The sequence below is a fragment of the Bombina bombina genome, chromosome 2 (genome assembly GCF_027579735.1).
Source record: "Bombina bombina isolate aBomBom1 chromosome 2, aBomBom1.pri, whole genome shotgun sequence".
NCBI classification, from domain to species: Eukaryota; Metazoa; Chordata; class Amphibia; order Anura; family Bombinatoridae; genus Bombina; species Bombina bombina.
In genome coordinates this window covers 1076681816-1076702316 of record NC_069500.1, presented here as the reverse complement: position 1 = coordinate 1076702316, position 20501 = coordinate 1076681816, and positions in this window count along the sequence as shown.

The window sequence follows — 20501 nt, the reverse complement described above, 5'->3', positions numbered from 1 at the left end:
ACAATAACCTGTCCTCAGATTTCACCCTAAAGATGTAGAGATACCTTCTTTTGTCTATTTTACTAAATGTGATTTATCTACATTGCCTCATACACAGTATCTGTATCCTCTACCTATAATAACGCTATTGTTAAAGTGTAGCACAATTGTAATTTGTTATTTGTATACTCTAATGCAGCGTGTGTTTTCAGGGTGCTAAGTTTGAGTACTTACTTATGTACTTGTTCATAATATCCCAGTACTGACTTTCCATTGGACGCAGTTCTCTTTGTGTGCTAGGTTCAGTGTGTGTTGGGTACTGTTTGTGCTAGGTCCAGAGTGTGCTAGGTATTGTTGGTGTTAGGATCACTGTGTGCTAGGTACCATTTGTGCTAGGTTCAGTGTGTGCTAGGTACTGTGTGGGCTGGGTGCTGTGTGTACTAGGTACCATGTGTGCTAGGTACCGTGTGTGCTGGGCACCGTGTGTGCTGGGTATGGTGTGGGCTAGATACTATGTGTGCTAGGTATTACATGTGCTATGTTCTATGTGGGCTAAGTACTGTGTGTGCTAGGTACAGTGTGCGTTAGGTACTGCATGAGCTAGATACAGTGTGTGCTAGGTACAATGTGTGCTAGGTACTACATGTGCTAGCTACAGTGGGTTCCAGGTACCGTGGGTGCTAGGTACAGTGTGTGCTAGGTGTGGTGTGTCCTAAGTACAGTGTGTGCTAGGTACGGTGTGTGCTAGGTACAGTGTGTGCTAGGTACAGTGTGTGCTAGATGCGGCGTGTCCTAAGTACAGTGTGCGCTAGGTGCGGTGTGTGCTAGGTACAGTGTGTGCTAGAAGCGGCGTGTCCTAAGTACAGCGTGTGCTAGGTGAGGCGTGTGCTAGGTACAGTGTGTGCTAGGTACAGTGTGTGCTGGGTATGGTGTGGGCTAGATACTATGTGTGCTAGGAATTACATGTTCTAGGTTCTATGTGGGCTAGGTACTGTGTGTGCTAGGTACAGTGTGTGCTAGGTACTGCATGAGCTAGATACAGTGTGTGCTAGGTACTACATGTGCTAGGTACAGTGTGTGCTAGGTACAGTGTATGCTAGGTACAATGTGTGCTGGGCACGGTGTGGGCTAGATACTATGTTTGCTAGGAATTACATGTGCTAGGTTCTATGTGGGCTAAGTACTGTGTGTGCTAGGTACAGTGTGTTTTAGGTACTGCATGAGCTAGGTAAAGTGTGTGTTAGGTACTACATGTGCTAGTTACGGTGGGTGCTAGGTGCGATGTGTGCCAGTATGTGCTGGGTACGGTGTGGGCTAGATACTATGTGTGCTAGGTATTACATGTGCTAGGTATTACATGTGCTAGGTTCTATGTGGGCTAAGTACTGTGTGTGCTAGGTACAGTGTGTGTTAGGTACTACATGTGCTAGTCACAGTGTGTGCCAGGTAAGGTGGGTGCTAGGTACAGTGTGTGCCAGGTAAGGTGTGTGCTAGGTGCAGTGTGTGCTAGGTACAGTGTTTGCTAGGTGCAGCGTGTCCTAAGTACAGTGTGTGCTAGGTGCGGTGTGTGCTAGGTACAATGTGTGCTAGGTACAATGTGTGCTAGGTACAGTGTGTGCTAGGTACGGTGTGTGCTAGGTACGGTGTGTGCTAGGTACGGTGTGTGCTAGGTACGGTGTGTGCTAGATGCGGTGTGTGCTAGATGCGGTGTGTGCCAGATGCGGTGTGTGCCAGGTGCGGAGTGTCCTAAGTACAGTGTGCGCTAGGTACAGTGTGCGCTAGGTACAGTGTGTGTGTTGGGTACAGGGTGTGCTAGGTACAATGTATTTCTCGATATAATGTGCATTTCATTTGTCCCGAGAATATTGGTTACCTGCAATTTAAGTAATGGTTATCCATCAGCTATAGAATTGTTCGGTATAGTACCTCTTGTGACTGGTCCTGACATTACATAATAGTCTTGCCTTTTTCTTGAAGCAAACACTTACTCCTTTTGTAGACTAGTATGTTTGCAGAACCTGCTCCTCAAAATATGCGGTCGAATTCATCAATTTATTTTCAAAAAGCAACTAGTACTGACCTTGCTTTTTGGAGTACTAAATTCCATCTATATGCATCACCTCCCCCCCCCATATTCAGAGCCCACATCAGGGTTCAATCTCAGTGAATTATTTTCGCCACAAATCCTTGCAATTTACTTATGTTTCGATGTTTAGATAGCAACTGTAACCGGACCTGCATGTCCGATCCTTTTGTTTGTGTCTATTTGATTAGGGGTCCTGCGTGTCCCAAAGTGTTACTTTTAATTCTAAAACCAAATAAAAATTCTTATTAAAAAAAAATAAAAAAATTGCAGATACTAACCTAGCCCTCACAGTAGAGTGGGCGCATAGAATTGGCACTCTGAGGAATCAGGAGGAGGTAAGGGCCAGACCGAGACCTATAATTATAAAATATTTGAATTTTCAAGATAAAGTTAAAATATTACAGGCATATCGACTCCAGAAAGATGTGTACTATCATTAAAAGAAATTCTTAATTTTTCAAGATTTCTCGTATGAGACTTCTAATAAGAGGAAACTATGTGCACCATTTTGCTCGTGATTGGTCCAAGAAGGGAGAACAGCGAGGCTTCTGTATCCAGCCAGAATAAGTATTCAGACCAAAGAGGGGTGAATCTAACTAAGAAGGCTGGCCCAGAGACACTGGCTCAACAATATTTAAATTAGTAGCACTAATATTGGTAATTTTTGAGGAAAGTGGAAATAACTATAGTACTAATTGTTATGAGAAGACACGGGCTTAGTTTTGGGTGGGTTTTCTTCTTCTTCCTTTTCCTCTCGCTCCTCTTCCCCCCTCCTGGCATCTAAAGTAGCTGTGTATAATGGCTGGGGCGTATAGGTTTGGGTCATGGAATGTGGGAGGGTTTACCTCCCCAATTAAGAGGTAGGCGGTTTTACCATATTTAGATAAATAAAATTATTATATAGGTCTACTACAAGAAACACACTTGGATGATATTGAAAGCAAGAAATTGAAGTGAGGCTGGGTAGGAGAAGTAGTATATGTCATAGGTGCACACCGGAAGAAAGGGGTAGCTATAGTGTTCAGGAAAAACCTACAATATCAAATCCTGAGATGAGAAATCGCTCAACGGGGCAGGTTTATTATACCTGAAGTGGAAATAGGACAGAAAAGATTAGTATTATGCAATATATATGGCCCAAATGCAAAGAAAAGGCAGTTCTGGGAATTAATTCAATCTAAATTAATGGAGTTTGACCAAAATATTAATTTAGGGGGTGATCTGAACTTGGTTGCATCAGGATTTTTGGAAAGGAAACGTCCTGGGAAAAAGGTTCCATCAGGAAGCAGGGACACTAAAATATTTTAAAAATTCTGCTTTAATTTAAAACGGATGGATATCTGGAGGAATGCCCACCTGCACAGTAGAGAGTTTACATGTCTGTCCAAGGCACATAAATCCCTATCGCGTATTGATATGTTCCTGATTAGCAAAAAGCTATTTCCCTTAACTTAAAAATCAGAAATCCTGCCAATCACTATTTCTGACCATGCCCCAATCTCACTGTCACTATCACTTAAGGCGGGTAATTCACTCAATAATAGATTGTTATATAAATAAGACGGAAAAAAACAATCTAAAGTTTCAGAGATTTTTGGTCAATAAATGGTTTGATTATTATAATAGGAATATTGATTCAGTAACAAATTTAGAAATTATTTGGCAAGCTTTTAAGTCAGTTATAAGGGGGAAGTTTTAGCATTTGTAGTTAGATTGAAGAGGAAAAACAATACCTACTGGATCCAATTTACTAATCAGATTATAAATAAATAAATACCAAAAGTATGTAAAGAATAATAATAAAACTAATTGGTTAGAATACCTAGAAGCAAAAAAGCAAAGAGACACCTGGTATATCTTGAAAGAAACCTAAAGTGAGCTTAAGAGAAATAGTAATTTTATGCAGTATGGTAATAAAATAGGAAAATATCTTGCTAAAATGGTGAACACTCGCAAGGCAAACAAATCAATATCATCTATTAAAATAAAAAATAAAATACTCATTCTCAAGATATTTCAGGTGAATTTTATCAATACTTTAAAAAGTTCTATGAGGATAAGGAAGTGGATCAACAAAAGAAAGATCTTTTTTGGAGTGGAATTAAACTTACTCTAATAGCAAAGGAAGATTTGGACTTGCTAAACTCTCCGACTCTTGAGGACGAGATTAAAAAAACTATAAAGTAATTGAAGCTTAATAAGGCTCCAGGTCCTGATGCTCTACCAGGAGAACTATATAAAATTCTTGGTGATGAAATTACCCCCCTATTAAATAGAGTACATAACTCCTTTTTTTGAGAAGGCAACTCCTCCTCTAGTTACTTCACTGAATCTAGAATAATCCTAATTCCAAAGCAAGGGAAAAACATGGAATTAATGGACTCATATATGCCCATTTCCCTTTTTAATATGGACAATAACATTTTAACACATATATTGGTTAATAGACTCCAAATGGTTATAGGCTCACTTATTCACTCGGACCAAACAGGGTTTATTAAAGGAAGGACATTAGTGAATAATATTAGGAAACAGGAAAGAGCAATTAAAAGCCTCCTAGATATAGATCAACCCATTCAGGCTTGGCACAAATTTTGTACCAAAATAGGGGTTAGTTACAGAGTTTCGCCTTTTTTGACCATTAGAGGTAACCCTGAATTTGAAGAAGGATATGAATCTGCAAGGTTTGGGGCATGGTCCAATTTAGGGATTAGATACTTAGTTCAACTCATTAATAAGGAAGATAATAGAATTAAAACCTTTGATGAATGAAAATCAGAATTTGGAGTCACAAATCATCTTTTTTTTTCCTATTTACAACTTCGGCATTATGTTGAACAGTGTTTGAAAAACAGAGTTTATGCTTACCTGATAAATTTCTTTCTTTTGCGATGTACCGAGTCCACGGATTCATCCTAACTTGTGGGATATTGTCCTTCCTGACAGGAAGTAGCAAAGAGAGCACCACAGCAGAGCTGTCTATATAGCTCCCCCTTAACTCCACCCCCCAGTCATTCGACCGAAGGCAAAGGAAGAAAAGGAGAAACTATAAGGTGCAGAAGTGACTGAAGTTTACATAAAAAAATACTATCTGTCTTGAATAGACAGGGCGGGCCATGGATTCGGTACATCGCAAAAGAAAGAAATTTATCAGGTAAGAATAAATTCTGTTTTCTTTTGCAAGATGTACCGAGTCCACGGATTCATCCTAACTTGTGGGATACCAATACCAAAGCTTTAGGACATGGATGAAGGGAGGGACAAGACAGGAACCTAAACGGAAGGCACCACTGCTTGCAAAACCTTTCTCCCAAAAATAGCCTCCGAAGAAGCAAAAGTATCAAATTTGGAAAATTTGGAAAAGGTGTGAAGCGAAGACCAAGTCGCAGCCTTACAAATCTGTTCAACAGAAGCATCATTTTTAAAAGCCCATGTGGAAGCCACCGCTCTAGTGGAGTGAGCTGTAATTCTTTCAGGAGGCTGCTGTCCAGCAGTCTCATAAGCCAAACGGATGATGCTTTTCAGCCAAAAGGAAAGAGAGGTAGCTGTAGCCTTTTGACCTCTACGCTTTCCAGCATAGACAACAAACAAAGAAGATGATTGGCGAAAATCTTTGGTTGCCTGCAAATAAAACTTCAAGGCATGAACCACATCCAAGTTGTGCAACAGACGGTCCTTCTTAGAAGATGGAGTAGGACACATAAAAGGAACAACAATTTCCTGATTGATATTCCTGTTAGAAACAACCTTAGGGAGGAACCCAGGTTTGGTACGCAAAACCACCTTATCAGCATGGAAAACAAGATAAGGCGAGTCACATCGTAATGCAGATAGTTCAGAAACTCTTCGAGCTGAAGAGATAGCAACTAGAAAAAGAACTTTCCAAGATAGAAGCTTAATATCTATGGAATGCATGGGTTCAAACGGAACCCCCTGAAGAACTTTAAGAACTAAATTGAGACTCCATGGCGGAGCAACAGGTTTAAACACAGGCTTGATTCTAACTAAAGCCTGACAAAAAGCCAGAACGTCTGGGACATCTGCCAGACACTTGGCAGAATAGACAAAGCAGATATCTGTCCCTTTAAGGAACTAACGGACAATCCTTTCTCCAATCCTTCTTGGGGAAAAGACAAAATCCTAGGAATCCTGATCTTACTACATGAGTAGCCTTTGGATTCACACCAAAAAATATATTTACGCCATATCTTATGATAGATCTTCCTGGTGACAGGCGTTCGAGCCTGAATCAAGGTATCTATGACCGACTCAGAGAAACCCCGCTTTGATAAAATCAAGCGTTCAATCTCCAAGCAGTCAGTTGCAGAGAAATTAGATTTGGATGCTTGAATGGACCTTGAATCAAAAGGTCCCGTCTCAGTGGCAGAGTCCATGGTGGCAGAGATGACATGTCCACCAGGTCTGCATACCTAGTCCTGCGTGGCCAGGCAGGCGCTATCAAAATCACTGAAGCTCTATCCTGTTTGATTCTGGCAATCAGACGCGGAAGGAGAGGGAATGGTGGAAACACATAAGCCAGGTTGAACGACCAGGGTACTGCTAGAGCATCTATCAGTACTGCTTGAGGATCCCTTGACCTGGATCCGTAATGAGGAAGTTTGGAGTTCTGATGAGACGCCATCAGATCCAATTCTGGTGTGCCCCATAGCTGAACCAGTTGAGCAAACACCTCCGGATGGAGCACCCCCGGATGAAAAGTCTGACGACTTAGAAAATCTGCCTCCCAGTTCACCACCCCTGGTATATAGATCGCTGATAGATGGCAATAGTGAGTCTCTGCCCATCGGATTATCCTGGAAACTTCTATCATCGCCAAGGAACTCCTTGTTCCCCCCTGATGATTGATATAAGCTACAGTCGTGATGTTGTCCAACTTAAACTTGATGAATCCGGCCGAAGCCAGCTGAGGCCACGCCTGAAGAGCATTGAATATTGCTCTTAATTGCAGAATATTTATCGGTAGGAGGGCCTCCTCCTGAGTCCACAAACCCTGTGCTTTCAGGGAATTCCAGACTGCACCCCAGCCCAGTAGGCTTGCATCCGTCATCACAATAACCCACGCTGGCCTGCGGAAACACATTCCCCTGGACAGGTGATCCTGCGACAACCACCAAAGAAGAGAGTCTCTGGTCTCTTGATCCAGATTTATCTGAGGAGATAAATCTGCATCATCCCCATTCCACTGTTTGAGAATGCATAGTTGCAGTGGTCTGAGATGCAAGCGAGCAAACGGAACTATGTCCCTTGCCGCTACCATAAGTCCGATTACCTCCATACACTGAGCCACTGACCGCCGAGGAATGGTAATGCCTGTCCAGAAAGGCAAACCTGAGGAACTGGTGATGATCTTTGTGGATAGGAATGTGTAGATACGCATCCTTTAGATCCATGGTAGTCATATATTGACCCTCCTGGATCATTGGTAAAATAGTCCGAATGGTCTCCATCTTGAAGGATGGAACTCTTATGAATTGGTTTAGGATCTTGAGATCTAGAATTGGTCTGAAGGTTCCCTCTTTTTTAGGAACGACATACAGATTGGAGTAGAAACCTTGCCCCTGTTCTGTTTTCGGAACTGGGCTGATCACTCCCATGGTAAAAAGGTCTTCTACACAGCGTAAGAACGCCTCTCTTTTTGTCAGGTTTACAGACAATTGAGAAAGATGGAACCTCCCCCTTGGAGGAGAATCCTTGAAATCTAGGAGATACCCCTGGGTTACAATTTCTACAGCCCAGGAGTCCTGAACATCTCTTGCCCAGGCCTGAGCAAAGAGAGAAAGTCTGCCCCCTACTTGATCCGGTCCCGGATCGGGGGCTACCCCTTCACTCTGTCTTAGTGGAAGCAGCAGGCTTTTTGGCCTGTTTACCCTTGTTCCAAGCCTGGTTAGGTCTCCAGGTTGGCTTGGATTGAGCAAAGTTCTCCTCTTGCTTTGCAGCAGGGGAAGAGGAAGCGGGACCACCCTTGAAGTTTTGAAAGGAACGAAAATTATTTTGTTTGGTCCTTGTCTTATTTGACTTATCTTGAGGGAGGGCATGACCCTTCCCTCCAGTGATGTCTAAAATGATCCCTTTCAGTGCAGGCACGAATAGGGTCTTACCTTTGAAAGGGATGGTCAAAAGCTTAGATTTAGATGACACAGGACTTAAGCCATAACGCTATTCGCGCTAAAATGGCAAAACCTGAATTCTTTGCCGCTAACTTAGCAAGATTAAAAGCGGCGTCTGTAATAAAAGAATTAGCCAACTTAAGGGCCTTAATTCTGTCCAAAATATCATCTAGTGGGGTCTCCATCTGAAGAGCCTCTTCTAGAGCCTCAAACCAAAAAGCAGCTGCAGTGGTTACCGGAACAATTGCACGCTATAGGTTGAAGAAGAAAACCCTGATGAACAAACATTTTCTTTAGGAGACCCTCTAACTTTTTATCCATAGGATCAATGAAAGCACATCTGTCTTCAATAGGTATAGTTCTACGCTTAGCCAGAGTAGAAATAGCTCCCTCCACCTTAGGGACCGTCTGCCATGAGTCCTTTATGGTGTCAGAAATGGGGAACATTTTCTTAAAAACAGGAGGGGGAGCGAGCGGAATACCTGGTCTATCCCACTCCTTAGTAACAATGTCCGAAATCCTCTTAGGGACCGGAAAAACATCAGTGTAAACAGGAACCTCTAAATATTTGTCCATTTTACACAATTTCTCTGGAACGACAATAGGGTCACAATCATCCAGAGTAGCTAAAACCTCCCTGAGCAATAAGCGGATGTGCTCTAGCTTAAATTTAAATGCCGTCATATCTGAATCTGTCTGAGGGAACATCTTTCCTGAATCAGAAATCTCTCCCTCAGACAGCAAATCCCTCATCCCTACCTCAGAACATTGTGAGGGAATATCGGATATGGCTACTAAAGCATCAGAAGGGTCAGCATTTGTTCTTAACCCAGAGCTCCTGCGCTTCCCTTGCAACCCTGGAAGTTTAGATAAAACCTCTGTGAGGGTAGTATTCATAACTGAAGCCATATCTTGCAAGATGAAAGAATTAGACGCACTAGAAGTACTTGGCGTCGCTTGTGCGGGCGTAACTGGTTGTGACACTTGGGGAGAACTAGATGGCGAAACCTGATGTCCTTCTGTCTGAGAATCATTTAATGCCAAATTCTTATAAGTCAAAATATGCTGTTTGCAATTTATAGACATATCAGTACAATTGGGACACATTCTTAGAGGGGGTTCCACAATGGCTTCTAAACAAATTGAACAATGAGTTTCCTCAGTGTCAGACATGTTTAACAGGCTAGTAATGAAGCAAGCAAGCTTGGAAAACACTTTATTTAATGAAAAAAACACAAGTTGCAAAAACGGTACTGGTGGTTAAAATTGCTTCAAAAATTCCAAAATTTTAACAGTGTACCCACTAAGCTTTAGAAGGATTGCACCACAAGTAAAAAAGCAATAGACCCCCAAATGAAAAAATCGGATTGATAATTGTCTAAAACCGGTTAAAACCCCCTAAAGCACCTTGCCACAGCTCTGCTGTGGCCCTACTTGCCCTTAGGAAGCGATAATATGGGGTTTAAAGCTTCAATTAGTCCCTCAGAAGACTCTCAGGACCTCAGTTGAAGTTGCTTGCTGCTTGTAAATGTAGGCCCCGCCCACCTCACTCGATGTTGCTGGGGCCTACACAAAACTAACAAACCCTGCCTGAAAGCCATGTGGGTTATAAACAACCCCAAAGAACCCTCAAGCAAATGTCCCATAAAACAGAAAACGTTACTCCCAGACACAAAACGTTTGTCCCAAATTCACATAACAAACTGAGTGCCCACAAAAAATTAACCCTTTATGCAAGCTAGTAAAAACCTCTGATAACACTAGGATTACTGCTTACCCTTCCCCTAATGTGGACACTGTCAGCCTTTCTGAGTTAACACAGTCTCTGCAGAAAATATGACTGAACATACCTCATTGCTGTATAGCAAGAACCGTTCCTCACACTGAAGTTTTCCTGTACTCCTCAGCTGATGTGGGAACAGCAGTGGACCTTAGTTACAAATGCTAAGATCATCATCCTCCAGGCAGAAATCTTCATCTATGTCCTGCCTGAGAGTAAATAGTACAACACCGGTACCATTTAAAAATAACAAACACTTGATTGAAGATAAAATAAAACTAACAGTTTAACACCTCTTCTCTTTACCCTTTCTGCTTAGAGCCAGCAAAGATAATTACTGGGGGGTGGAGTTAAGGGGGGAGCTATATAGACAGCTCTGCTGTGGTGCTCTCTTTGCTACTTCCTGTCAGGAAGGACAATATCCCACAAGTTAGGATGAATCTGTGGACTCGGTACATCTTGCAAAAGAAATGAAGGATATAGATTGGAACAATGCGTTACTTAAACAGATATTTGTTCTATTCAGGCAGGGAAAGTTTCTATTTCATCCACTTACCAATCCTTATTAGTAGCACAAGAACAAAGTAATATTACATACCTTGAATTAAAATGGAGTCAGCTTTGCAGGAGTCAGTCGGAAGTGGAGCTAATGAGGAGTTCAGGGACTAGAGTGGCTAAGGCTATGCAAGGGGAATACTATAGGGAGCAGCAAGTGAAGATGTTGTTTCAAAGTTATATTACACCCCAATCTATTACATGTTGGGTTAAAGAGGGCACCAAACCATCATGTAATAGGTGTAATTTCAACGCGGCAGATATGGTCCATCTTTTTTGGGCCTGCCCAATAATTTAAAGATTCTGGGGCAAAATTTCATTCTGGGCCACCAAAACTCTCAACTAATACATTCACTTGAATAGACAGAATGTGTTCTTTTTAACGACTCATGAGGAAATAGGCAGTAATACTTTACTACTTAATATGGCTGTTTTGATTGGTAGAAAACTAATCCTGAGAAATTGGCAGTCCAATAAAGAACCTAAACTCTCAGAATTTAAGAACGGTATGGTGTACCAAATGTTTTTGTAACAAGTTCCAATACAGTTGGAAACTCAAAATAATATCAAGTTCTTTTTCACGAAATGGGGGAAATTCATTAAAGGATTACTTTCTGTTATAATTTTTAAGCCAATCAACTAACATATTAAAGTTAATAAACATTAATTAAAACCTACTGACCTATATTTTATCCAAAACAAAGTTTCATAACGTTATAAAAGTTATATATTTTATTCCCCGATGATGTCACGTTATCCTGCCCACTATTTTCAGCACTGTGTGTTCAAAATACTTAAACCAATGAAATTGTGTTTAAAGCGCCATTTTGAAACCTAGGTATTGTAAACGGATTGGTACAGAGCAAAGGATACCCACGGAGTGGGTTTGGAAAACAATTAAATTTGCAGACAAGATTTCTGATATACGGTAGAGATATGTTAATGAAATGCTATTGATAAAAAGCGTATTTAGGGTAATTAGTTAGTAACAGGCATAGAAAATATTTACTTACAGTGGCCCTTTAAGTCATTAGATCTTAATACAAAGAAACTAGTTATTTTACCCTTTAAAAACTAAACTTTTATACTGGAAGCAAATCTAAAGAGAGATTGGCAGTTCCCCTGAGATGATAGGTAGGGGGAGCGGATGGGGGGGACACCCCCCATCTTTTTTCCTTTCCTTTTTTTTCTGTTTAGTTTTGTTGTGTCTAATATATTAAAACCCCCAATATAGTATACATATTTTCTATAGGTGATAGATACCTAACTCACAGTAGAACTTGTAAGATACGGTACCAGCACAGTTTATTTAGCTCCAACTCTTCCTTAAATGTGTCTGTTTTTCCCACTCTTATGTTCACTGTATGTTGTAACACTCCGACCTGCGTGGCGCAAGGACATGTAACTTGGATAACTGTATGCATTGTTGGTTATAAATAAATAATAAAAAAAAAAAACCCAAGTGCTCAATTTTAAATCTAATGGACGGTTCCTCTGTAGCAGGAGGCTTAGACGCTAAGGACTCTGACCCAGAAAGTTCACCCTCTGAAGCTACAGAGGTTAACTCATCATCAGATAACTGGGACATAATAGTTAAAGCCTATAAATATTTAGATGACTCTGGGTCAGGAGAGCTATGTTTAACCTTTCTCTTGCGTTTGTTAGAGCGAGGTAATGCACTGAGGGCCGCAGACACCGCCTTTTGTAACTGCACGGCAAAGTCCGCAGGAAGCAGGCCCCCTCCGGATGGCAAATTAGATGTGATACAGGGAACTTCCATGTGGAGTGGATAATGTAGCAAGGGTAGTAATCTCACAGGACGCAGAGTCCTGAGAGGTAGACGGTTTAGAGGGACTAAGAGCCTTAGCAGGCTTGTCTCCCTTCTTAGACTTTATAACGGTGTTAAAGTATGTGGAACATAATTGAGTGGGCGGGAAAACCACGGCCTCCTATATGGGACAAGCATAGGGCTATCCTACGAACTAGATAAGTTTATACTGTTAGGTAAGGTGGGGCAGACTTGCTGGGCCTATGGCTCTTATCTGCCGTCAATATCTATGTTTCTATGTTTCTAATATAAACAGGCATGCTTTAGTACAGAAGGTGTACCTTCTAACATGGCAGAGTCCTCCATAGCTCAGGTGATACCCACAGGAGGACACAAAAACATTTTTATTATAGAAAACTGCACCTTTATATTCCCAGTGGCCGGGGCAATCACCACCTCCTAGACCCAGATAGTTAACAGAGGAAACGCACTCCTCAGGTTCAAGTCTCAGCCGGAATGAAGGAAATTAACATAGACCCTGTTATTACAAGTAAAGCAAGTAATAGGAGCTGTGCAACACTTTCAAAAACGAAAGTGAAACTTAAAAGTAAAACCTGTTTGTTCCAGCCAAAAACACACAGTCTATCAGCTCAAGAAAAAAATCACACAAAGCAGCATGTAAATAATTAATACACTGATTAATTAACCCCAACTGTTCAATAAACCCCCTTCAGAGGATATTAACCCTGGATCATATCAAGGTATAAAGGAGCCACACCATGACCCTATTACAGCGTTTTATGTGTAAAAATTTAAAGGTGGCCAGGTGTTGTATTTCCCAACAGTAAGGAATGAAGCCGTGGACTCTCCCTATCTTAGGAAGGAAATGCTTTTAGTGATTGGTTTAATTCTATATTTGAAATATATTATACAGCACAACATGTAGAACATGTAGGTGTTGAACCTCAAGAAGCAATTTCTAAATACCAAAATAAGAAAGAGGAGATGGATGATAATGTACCCATCACTAAGTATGGGAATACAGCACTCTTAACGTTAAAATATTCTATTTTTTTATATTTTATTGTGCACCTTATTATAGGTATAATTAACTTTCCCATTTGGATAAGCAGATCCAGAATGTTAGTTTAATTTTAGATGGAGTTTAATTAATCATTTGTAACAAAGATATACTATAAGTTACTTTTAAATATAGAAATGAAATTCAAATACTCAGCGCTCCAGCCACCCACTTCAAAAATAATCTTTTTTGTAACCTAACAATTTGAACTGTTCTCCAATCGGTGCTCTAGCTACAACAAAAGTGCCATATGGCTAAAGCGCTGATTGGAGAAATATGACTTTTGAAATGGGCTTCCAGAGTTTGGGATATTTGAATTTCATACCTACATTAAAAAGACTAAAAAGTAAATTATAACCCATCTACAGTACAAATGATGAATTAAACTCCATCTAAAATATCTCTAACATTCCGGATCTGTTTATCCAAAGGGGAGAGTTTACTATTTAAGGGGGTTTCTTGCTTATATTTGTCCTATACTGGTGTTGTATATGCTGTTGCATCACCTCTCACAAAGGACCTCAGTCTAATCTCAGCTGCACAAAACCTCTCAGTCTGTTCTCAGCTGCACACAACCTCCCAGTCTGTTCTCAGCTGCACACAACCTCCCAGTCTGTTCTAAGCTGCACACAACCTCCCAGTCTGTTCTAAGCTGCACACAACCTCCCAGTCTGTTCTCAGCTGCACACAACCTCCCAGTCTGTTCTCAGCTGCACACAACCTCCCAGTCTGTTCTCAGCTGCACACAACCTCTCAGTCTGTTCTCAGCTGCACACAACCTCTCAATCTGTTCTCAGCTGCACACAACCTCCCAGTCTGTTCTCAGCTGCACACAACCTCCCAGTCTGTTCTCAGCTGCACACAACCTCCCAGTCTGTTCTTAGCTGCGCACAACCTCTCAGTCTGTTCTCAGCTGCACACAACCTCCCAGTCTGTTCTCAGCTGCACACAACCTCCCAGTCTGTTCTCAGCTGCACACAACCTCTCAGTCTGTTCTCAGCTGCACACAACCTCTCAGTCTGTTCTCAGCTGCACACAACCTCCCAGTCTGTTCTCAGCTGCACACAACCTCCCAGTCTGTTCTCAGCTGCACACAACCTCTCAGTCTGTTCTCAGCTGCACACAACCTCTGTCTGTTCTCAGCTGCACACAACCTCCCAGTCTGTTCTCAGCTGCACACAACCTCCCAGTCTGTTCTCAGCTGCACACAACCTCCCAGTCTGTTCTCAGCTGCACACAACCTCTCAGTCTGTGCTCAGCTGCACACAACCTTAGTCTGTTCTCAGCTGCACACAACCTCTCAGTCTGTTCTCAGCTGCACACAACCTCTCAGTCTGTTCTTAGCTGCATATAACCTCTCAGTCTGTGCTCAGCTGCACACAACCTCTTAGTCTGTTCTCAGCTGCACACAACCTCTCAGTCTGTTCTTAGCTGCATATAACCTCTCAGTCTGTTCTTGGCTGCATATAACCTCTCAGTCTGTTCATGGCCGGACACTTACCCGCTCCTGGCTTCCAGTGGCATCCTAGAGGTGGTGCGGTAACTGTCTCTGCCTCCCGGGCCTCCTATCACCAGCCTGCGAATGTCTTCTCCTGTCCTCGCCATCGAGTTTTGCGACGGACATGCTGTCGCGGTAGAATGGTGGACGCCACGCAGACTCTGCATTTGAGCATAGGAGGGGTCTGATGGAGGAGAGCAGGCCAGAGACTCTGAGAAAAACCAAGATGGCGCTGAGTCCCTGACCTCCTCTTATTGACCCTGCTTGCTCCACCTACTGGGGCAGGTGACCTATATATTCTCAGCACGCCCCCCAGTCAGTGCTTGCTTATTTTCCTTGCTTCCTGTTTCTGGAGTTCTTACCTTGTATTTTGTCTGTGTTAACCCTGATTCCCGTTCAGATTTCCTGGTTCCTGACTCAGCTCAGGAAAAAAAATCACACAAAGCAGCATGTAAATAATTAATACACTGATTAATTAACCCCAACTGTTCAATAAACCCCCTTCAGAGGATATTAACCCTGGATCATATCAAGGTATAAAGGAGCCACACCATGACCCTATTACAGCGTTTTATGTGTAAAAATGTAAAGGTGGCCAGGTGTTGTATTTCCCAACAGTAAGGAATGAAGCCGTGGACTCTCCCTATCTTAGGAAGGAAATGCTTTTAGTGATTGGTTTAATTCTATATTTGAAATATATTATACAGCACAACATGTAGAACATGTAGGTGTTGAACCTCAAGAAGCAATTTCTAAATACCAAAATAAGAAAGAGGAGATGGATGATACTGTACCCATCACTAAGTATGGGAATACAGCACTCTTAACATTAAAATATTCTATTTTTTTATATTTTATTGTGCACCTTATTATAGGTATAATGAACTTTCCCATTTGGATAAGCAGATCCAGAATGTTAGTTTAATTTTAGATGGAGTTTAATTAATCATTTGTAACAAAGATACACTATTAGTTACTTTTAAATATAGAAATGAAATTCAAATACTCAGCGCTCCAGCCACCCACTTCAAAAATAATCTTTTTTGTAACCTAACAATTTGAACTGTTCTCCAATCGGTGCTCTAGCTACAACAAAAGTGCCATATGGCTAAAGCGCTGATTGGAGAAATATGACTTTTGAAATGGGCTTCCAGAGTTTGGGATATTTGAATTTCGTACCTACATTAAAAAGTAAATTATAACCCATCTACAGTACAAATGATGAATTAAACTCCATCTAAAATATCTCTAACATTCCGGATCTGTTTATCCAAAGGGGAGAGTTTACTATTTAAGGGGGTTTCTTGCTTATATTTGTCCTATACTGGTGTTGTATATGCTGTTGCATCACCTCTCACAAAGGACCTCAGTCTAATCTCAGCTGCACAAAACCTCTCAGTCTGTTCTCAGCTGCACACAACCTCCCAGTCTGTTCTCAGCTGCACACAACCTCCCAGTCTGTTCTAAGCTGCACACAACCTCCCAGTCTGTTCTAAGCTGCACACAACCTCCCAGTCTGTTCTCAGCTGCACACAACCTCTCAGTCTGTTCTCAGCTGCACACAACCTCTCAATCTGTTCTCAGCTGCACACAACCTCCCAGTCTGTTCTCAGCTGCACACAACCTCCCAGTCTGTTCTCAGCTGCACACAACCTCCCAGTCTGTTCTTAGCTGCACACAATCTCCCAGTCTGTTCTCAGCTGCGCACAACCTCTCAGTCTGTTCTCAGCTGCACACAACCTCCCAGTCTGTTCTCAGCCGCACACAACCTCCCAGTCTGTTCTCAGCTGCACACAACCTCTCAGTCTGTTCTCAGCTGCACACAACCTCTGTCTGTTCTCAGCTGCACACAACCTCTGTCTGTTCTCAGCTGCACACAACCTCCCAGCCTGTTCTTAGCTGCACACAACCTCTCAGTCTGTTCTCAGCTGCACACAACCTCCCAGTCTGTTCTCAGCTGCACACAACCTCCCAGTCTGTTCTCAGCTGCACACAACCTCCCAGTCTGTTCTCAGCTGCACACAACCTCTCAGTCTGTGCTCAGCTGCACACAACCTCTCAGTCTGTGCTCAGCTGCACACAACCTCTTAGTCTGTTCTCAGCTGCACACAACCTCTCAGTCTGTTCTCAGCTGCACACAACCTCTCAGTCTGTTCTTAGCTGCATATAACCTCTCAGTCTGTGCTCAGCTGCACACAACCTCTTAGTCTGTTCTCAGCTGCACACAACCTCTCAGTCTGTTCTTAGCTGCATATAACCTCTCAGTCTGTTCTTGGCTGCATATAACCTTTCAGTCTGTTCATGGCCGGACACTTACCCGCTCCTGGCTTCCAGTGGCATCCTAGAGGTGGTGCGGTAACTGTCTCTGCCTCCCGGGCCTCCTATCACCAGCCTGCGAATGTCTTCTCCTGTCCTCGCCATCGAGTTTTGCGACGGACATGCCGTCGCGGTAGAATGGTGGACGCCACGCAGACTCTGCATTTGAGCATAGGAGGGGTCTGATGGAGGAGAGCAGGCCAGAGACTCTGAGAAAAACCAAGATGGCGCTGAGTCCCTGACCTCCTCTTATTGACCCTGCTTGCTCCACCTACTGGGGTAGGTGACCTATATATTCTCAGCACGCCCCCCAGTCAGTGCTTGGTTATTTTCCTTGCTTCCTGTTTCTGGAGTTCTTACCTTGTATTTTGTCTGTGTTAACCCTGATTCCCGTTCAGATTTCCTGGTTCCTGACTTTGGATTGTCCTTTTTCTTCGCTTGCCTGCTGCCTGCCCTGACTTTGGATTGATTTGACTTTGTCTATGCGGACAGTGCGGATCAGGTCCAACAGACATCGATGAATGCGGAGAGCAATACGCTCTCCGTATTCAGCATTGCACCAGCAGCTCACAAGAGCTGCTGGTGCAACGCCGCCCCCTGCAGACTCACGGCCAATGGGCCGCCAGCAGGGGGGTGTCAATCAACCCGATCGTACTCGAGTGGGTTGAATTGTGGCGATTCCTGTCCACCTCATCAGAGCGGTCTTTAGACCGCTGCTCTATAACTTGTTTCTGGCGAGTCTGAAGACTCGCCAGAAACACGGGCCTTCAAGCTCCGTTCGGAGCTTGATAGATAGGCCCCTTTGCCCTTTCACTCCTATTAAAGGCCTCTGTGCCACCACTGACCTTTCAGGATCCTGTATCCACTCCCAGGATCTCCTGAGGGTGGCGATTGTAAGGAAGTGCTGTTCCGCTGCAACTGGTTTCCAATTCAACACAAAAACCCTAGGTGGGTTGTTACACACAGAACATCACAGTCTGTTCTCAGCTGCACAGAATCTCTCAGTCTTTCCTCAGCTGCATAGAATCTCTCAGTCTGTTCTCAGCTGCACAGAACCTCTTCAGTCTGTTCTCAGCTGCACAGAACCTCTTCAGTTTGTTCTCAGCTGCACAGAACCTCTTCAGTTTGTTCTCAGCTGCACAGAACCTCTTAAGTTTGTTCTCAGCTGCACAGAACCTCTTCAGTCTCTTCTCAGCTGCACAGAACCTCTCAGTTGCACAAAACCTGTGTGTTCTCAGCTGCACAGAACCTCTCAGTCTGATATCAGTGTGTCCCTATAGCTGCTTGACTGCATTTAATTTTGTTATTAAAGGGACATAGAATTAGCAGTAAAGTTAAAAATGAAATATTCATGATTCAGATGGAGAATGCAAACATTGCTGCTACAAGGCTTAATAAATGTGCATGCTCCTGAGCTCACCTAGGATTACTCTTAAAGTAAGCAAAAAATTTAAAAATTGAAAATTTAAATTGTGTTAAATGTCATACTTTATCGAATCACTGGGTCTTTAAAGATAATTTAATATTGCAATTTTGTTAGCAAAAGTTAATAATAATTAAATAATAAATCAATAACAATTCAGGGACAAATCTCTTGAAAAGTGTAGTCAAATTTCTGTCTAGAAGACACCTTATTGATGCAGTATAACTACGTTGTGTCTTGTTGCTGTGCTCATTCTTGCTATAGTGTATGACTTTTGACATTAAACAGTCTTCAGCAACCTTACCTCCTACATAGCTGTTTCTGTTTCAGTTAGTGATTGTGTTTCAACCTACATGATCATTATCGCCAATCCTATAATATAAAAGGCCAAGTGTGTTTGTCCGAAGCTGTCGTGCAGTAGAGACTGCCCGAGGACAAACACACCTGGCCTTCAACAAACTAACCTGTCCGCCATGAGAACTGCTAGCATGATGGGGGCGGGGCCGGGAGCGGCCATGGCCATGAGAGAGAGCAACAGAGAGGGGGGGGAGGAGAGCAAAAGAGACGTGGGAGAGAGAGCAAAAGAAAGGTGGGAGAGAGAGCAAAAGAAAGGTGGGAGAGAGAGCAAAAGAAAGGTGGGAGAGAGAGCAAAAGAAAGGTGGGAGAGAGAGCGAAAGAAAGGTGGGAGAGAGAGCAAAAGAAAGGTGGGAGAGAGAGCAAAAGAGAAGGGAGAGAGAGCAAAAGAGAAGGGAGAGAGAGAGCAAAAGAGAAGGGAGAGAGAGCAAAAGAGAAGGGAGAGAGAACAAAAGAGGAGAGAGAACAAAAGAGGAGAGAGAACAAAAAAGAGGAGAGAGAACAAAAGAGGAGAGAGAGAGAACAAAAGAGAGGGGAGAGAGCGCAAAAGAGAGGGGGAGAAAGTGCAAAAGAGAGGGGGAGAAAGAACAAAAGAGAGCAAAAGAGAGGGGAGAAAGAGCAAAACAGGGGGGAGAGAGAGCAAAACAGGGGGGGAGAGAGAGCAAAACGGGGGAGGGAGAGAGCAAATGAGAGGAGAGAGAGAGCAAAAGAGAGGGCGAGAGAGCAAAAGAAAGGGGGAAGAGAGCTAAAGAGGGGAGAGAGCTAAAGAGGGGGGACAGAGAGCAAAAGAAGGTGAGAGAGCAAAAGAGGGGAGAGACAAAGCAAATGAGAGAGGGGAGAGAGCAAATGAGAAAGGGGAGAGAGCAAAAGAGGGAGTAGAGAGTAAAAGAGGAGGATGAGCAAAAGAGAGGGAGGAGAGAACAAAAGAGGAGGGAGGAGAGAGCAAAAGAGGGGAGAGAGAGAGCAAAAGAGGAGGGGAGAGAGAGCAAAAGAGGGGGGGGGGAGAGAGTAAAAGAGGGGGGAGAGAGAGCAAAAGAGGGGGGGAGAGAGCAAAAAAGGAGTGAGAGAGAGCAAAAAAGGGGGAAGAGAGAACAAAAGAGGGGGGAAGAGAGAACAAAAGAGAGGGGGGAGAGAGAGCGGGAGAGAGAGCAAAAGAGAGGGGGAGAGAGCAAAAGAGAGGGAGGAGAGAGCAAAAGAGAGGGAGGAGATAGCAAAAGAGGGGGAGGAGAGAGCAAAAGAGGGGGAGGAGAGAGCAAAAGAGGGGAGAGAGAACAAAAGAGGAGGGAAGAGAGAACAAAAGAGAGGGGGAGAGAACAAAAGAGAGGGGGAGAGAGCAAAAGAGAGGGGGAGAGAGCAAAAGAGAGGGGGAGAGAGCAAAATAGAGGGGGGAGAGAGCAAAAGAGAGGGAAGAGAGAGCAAAAGAGAGGGAAGAGAGAGCAAAAGAGAGGGAAGAGAGAGCAAAAGAGGGGGAGGAGAGAGCAAAAGAGGGGGAGAGAGCAAAAGAGGTGGGAGAGAGCAAAAGAGGGGGGAGAG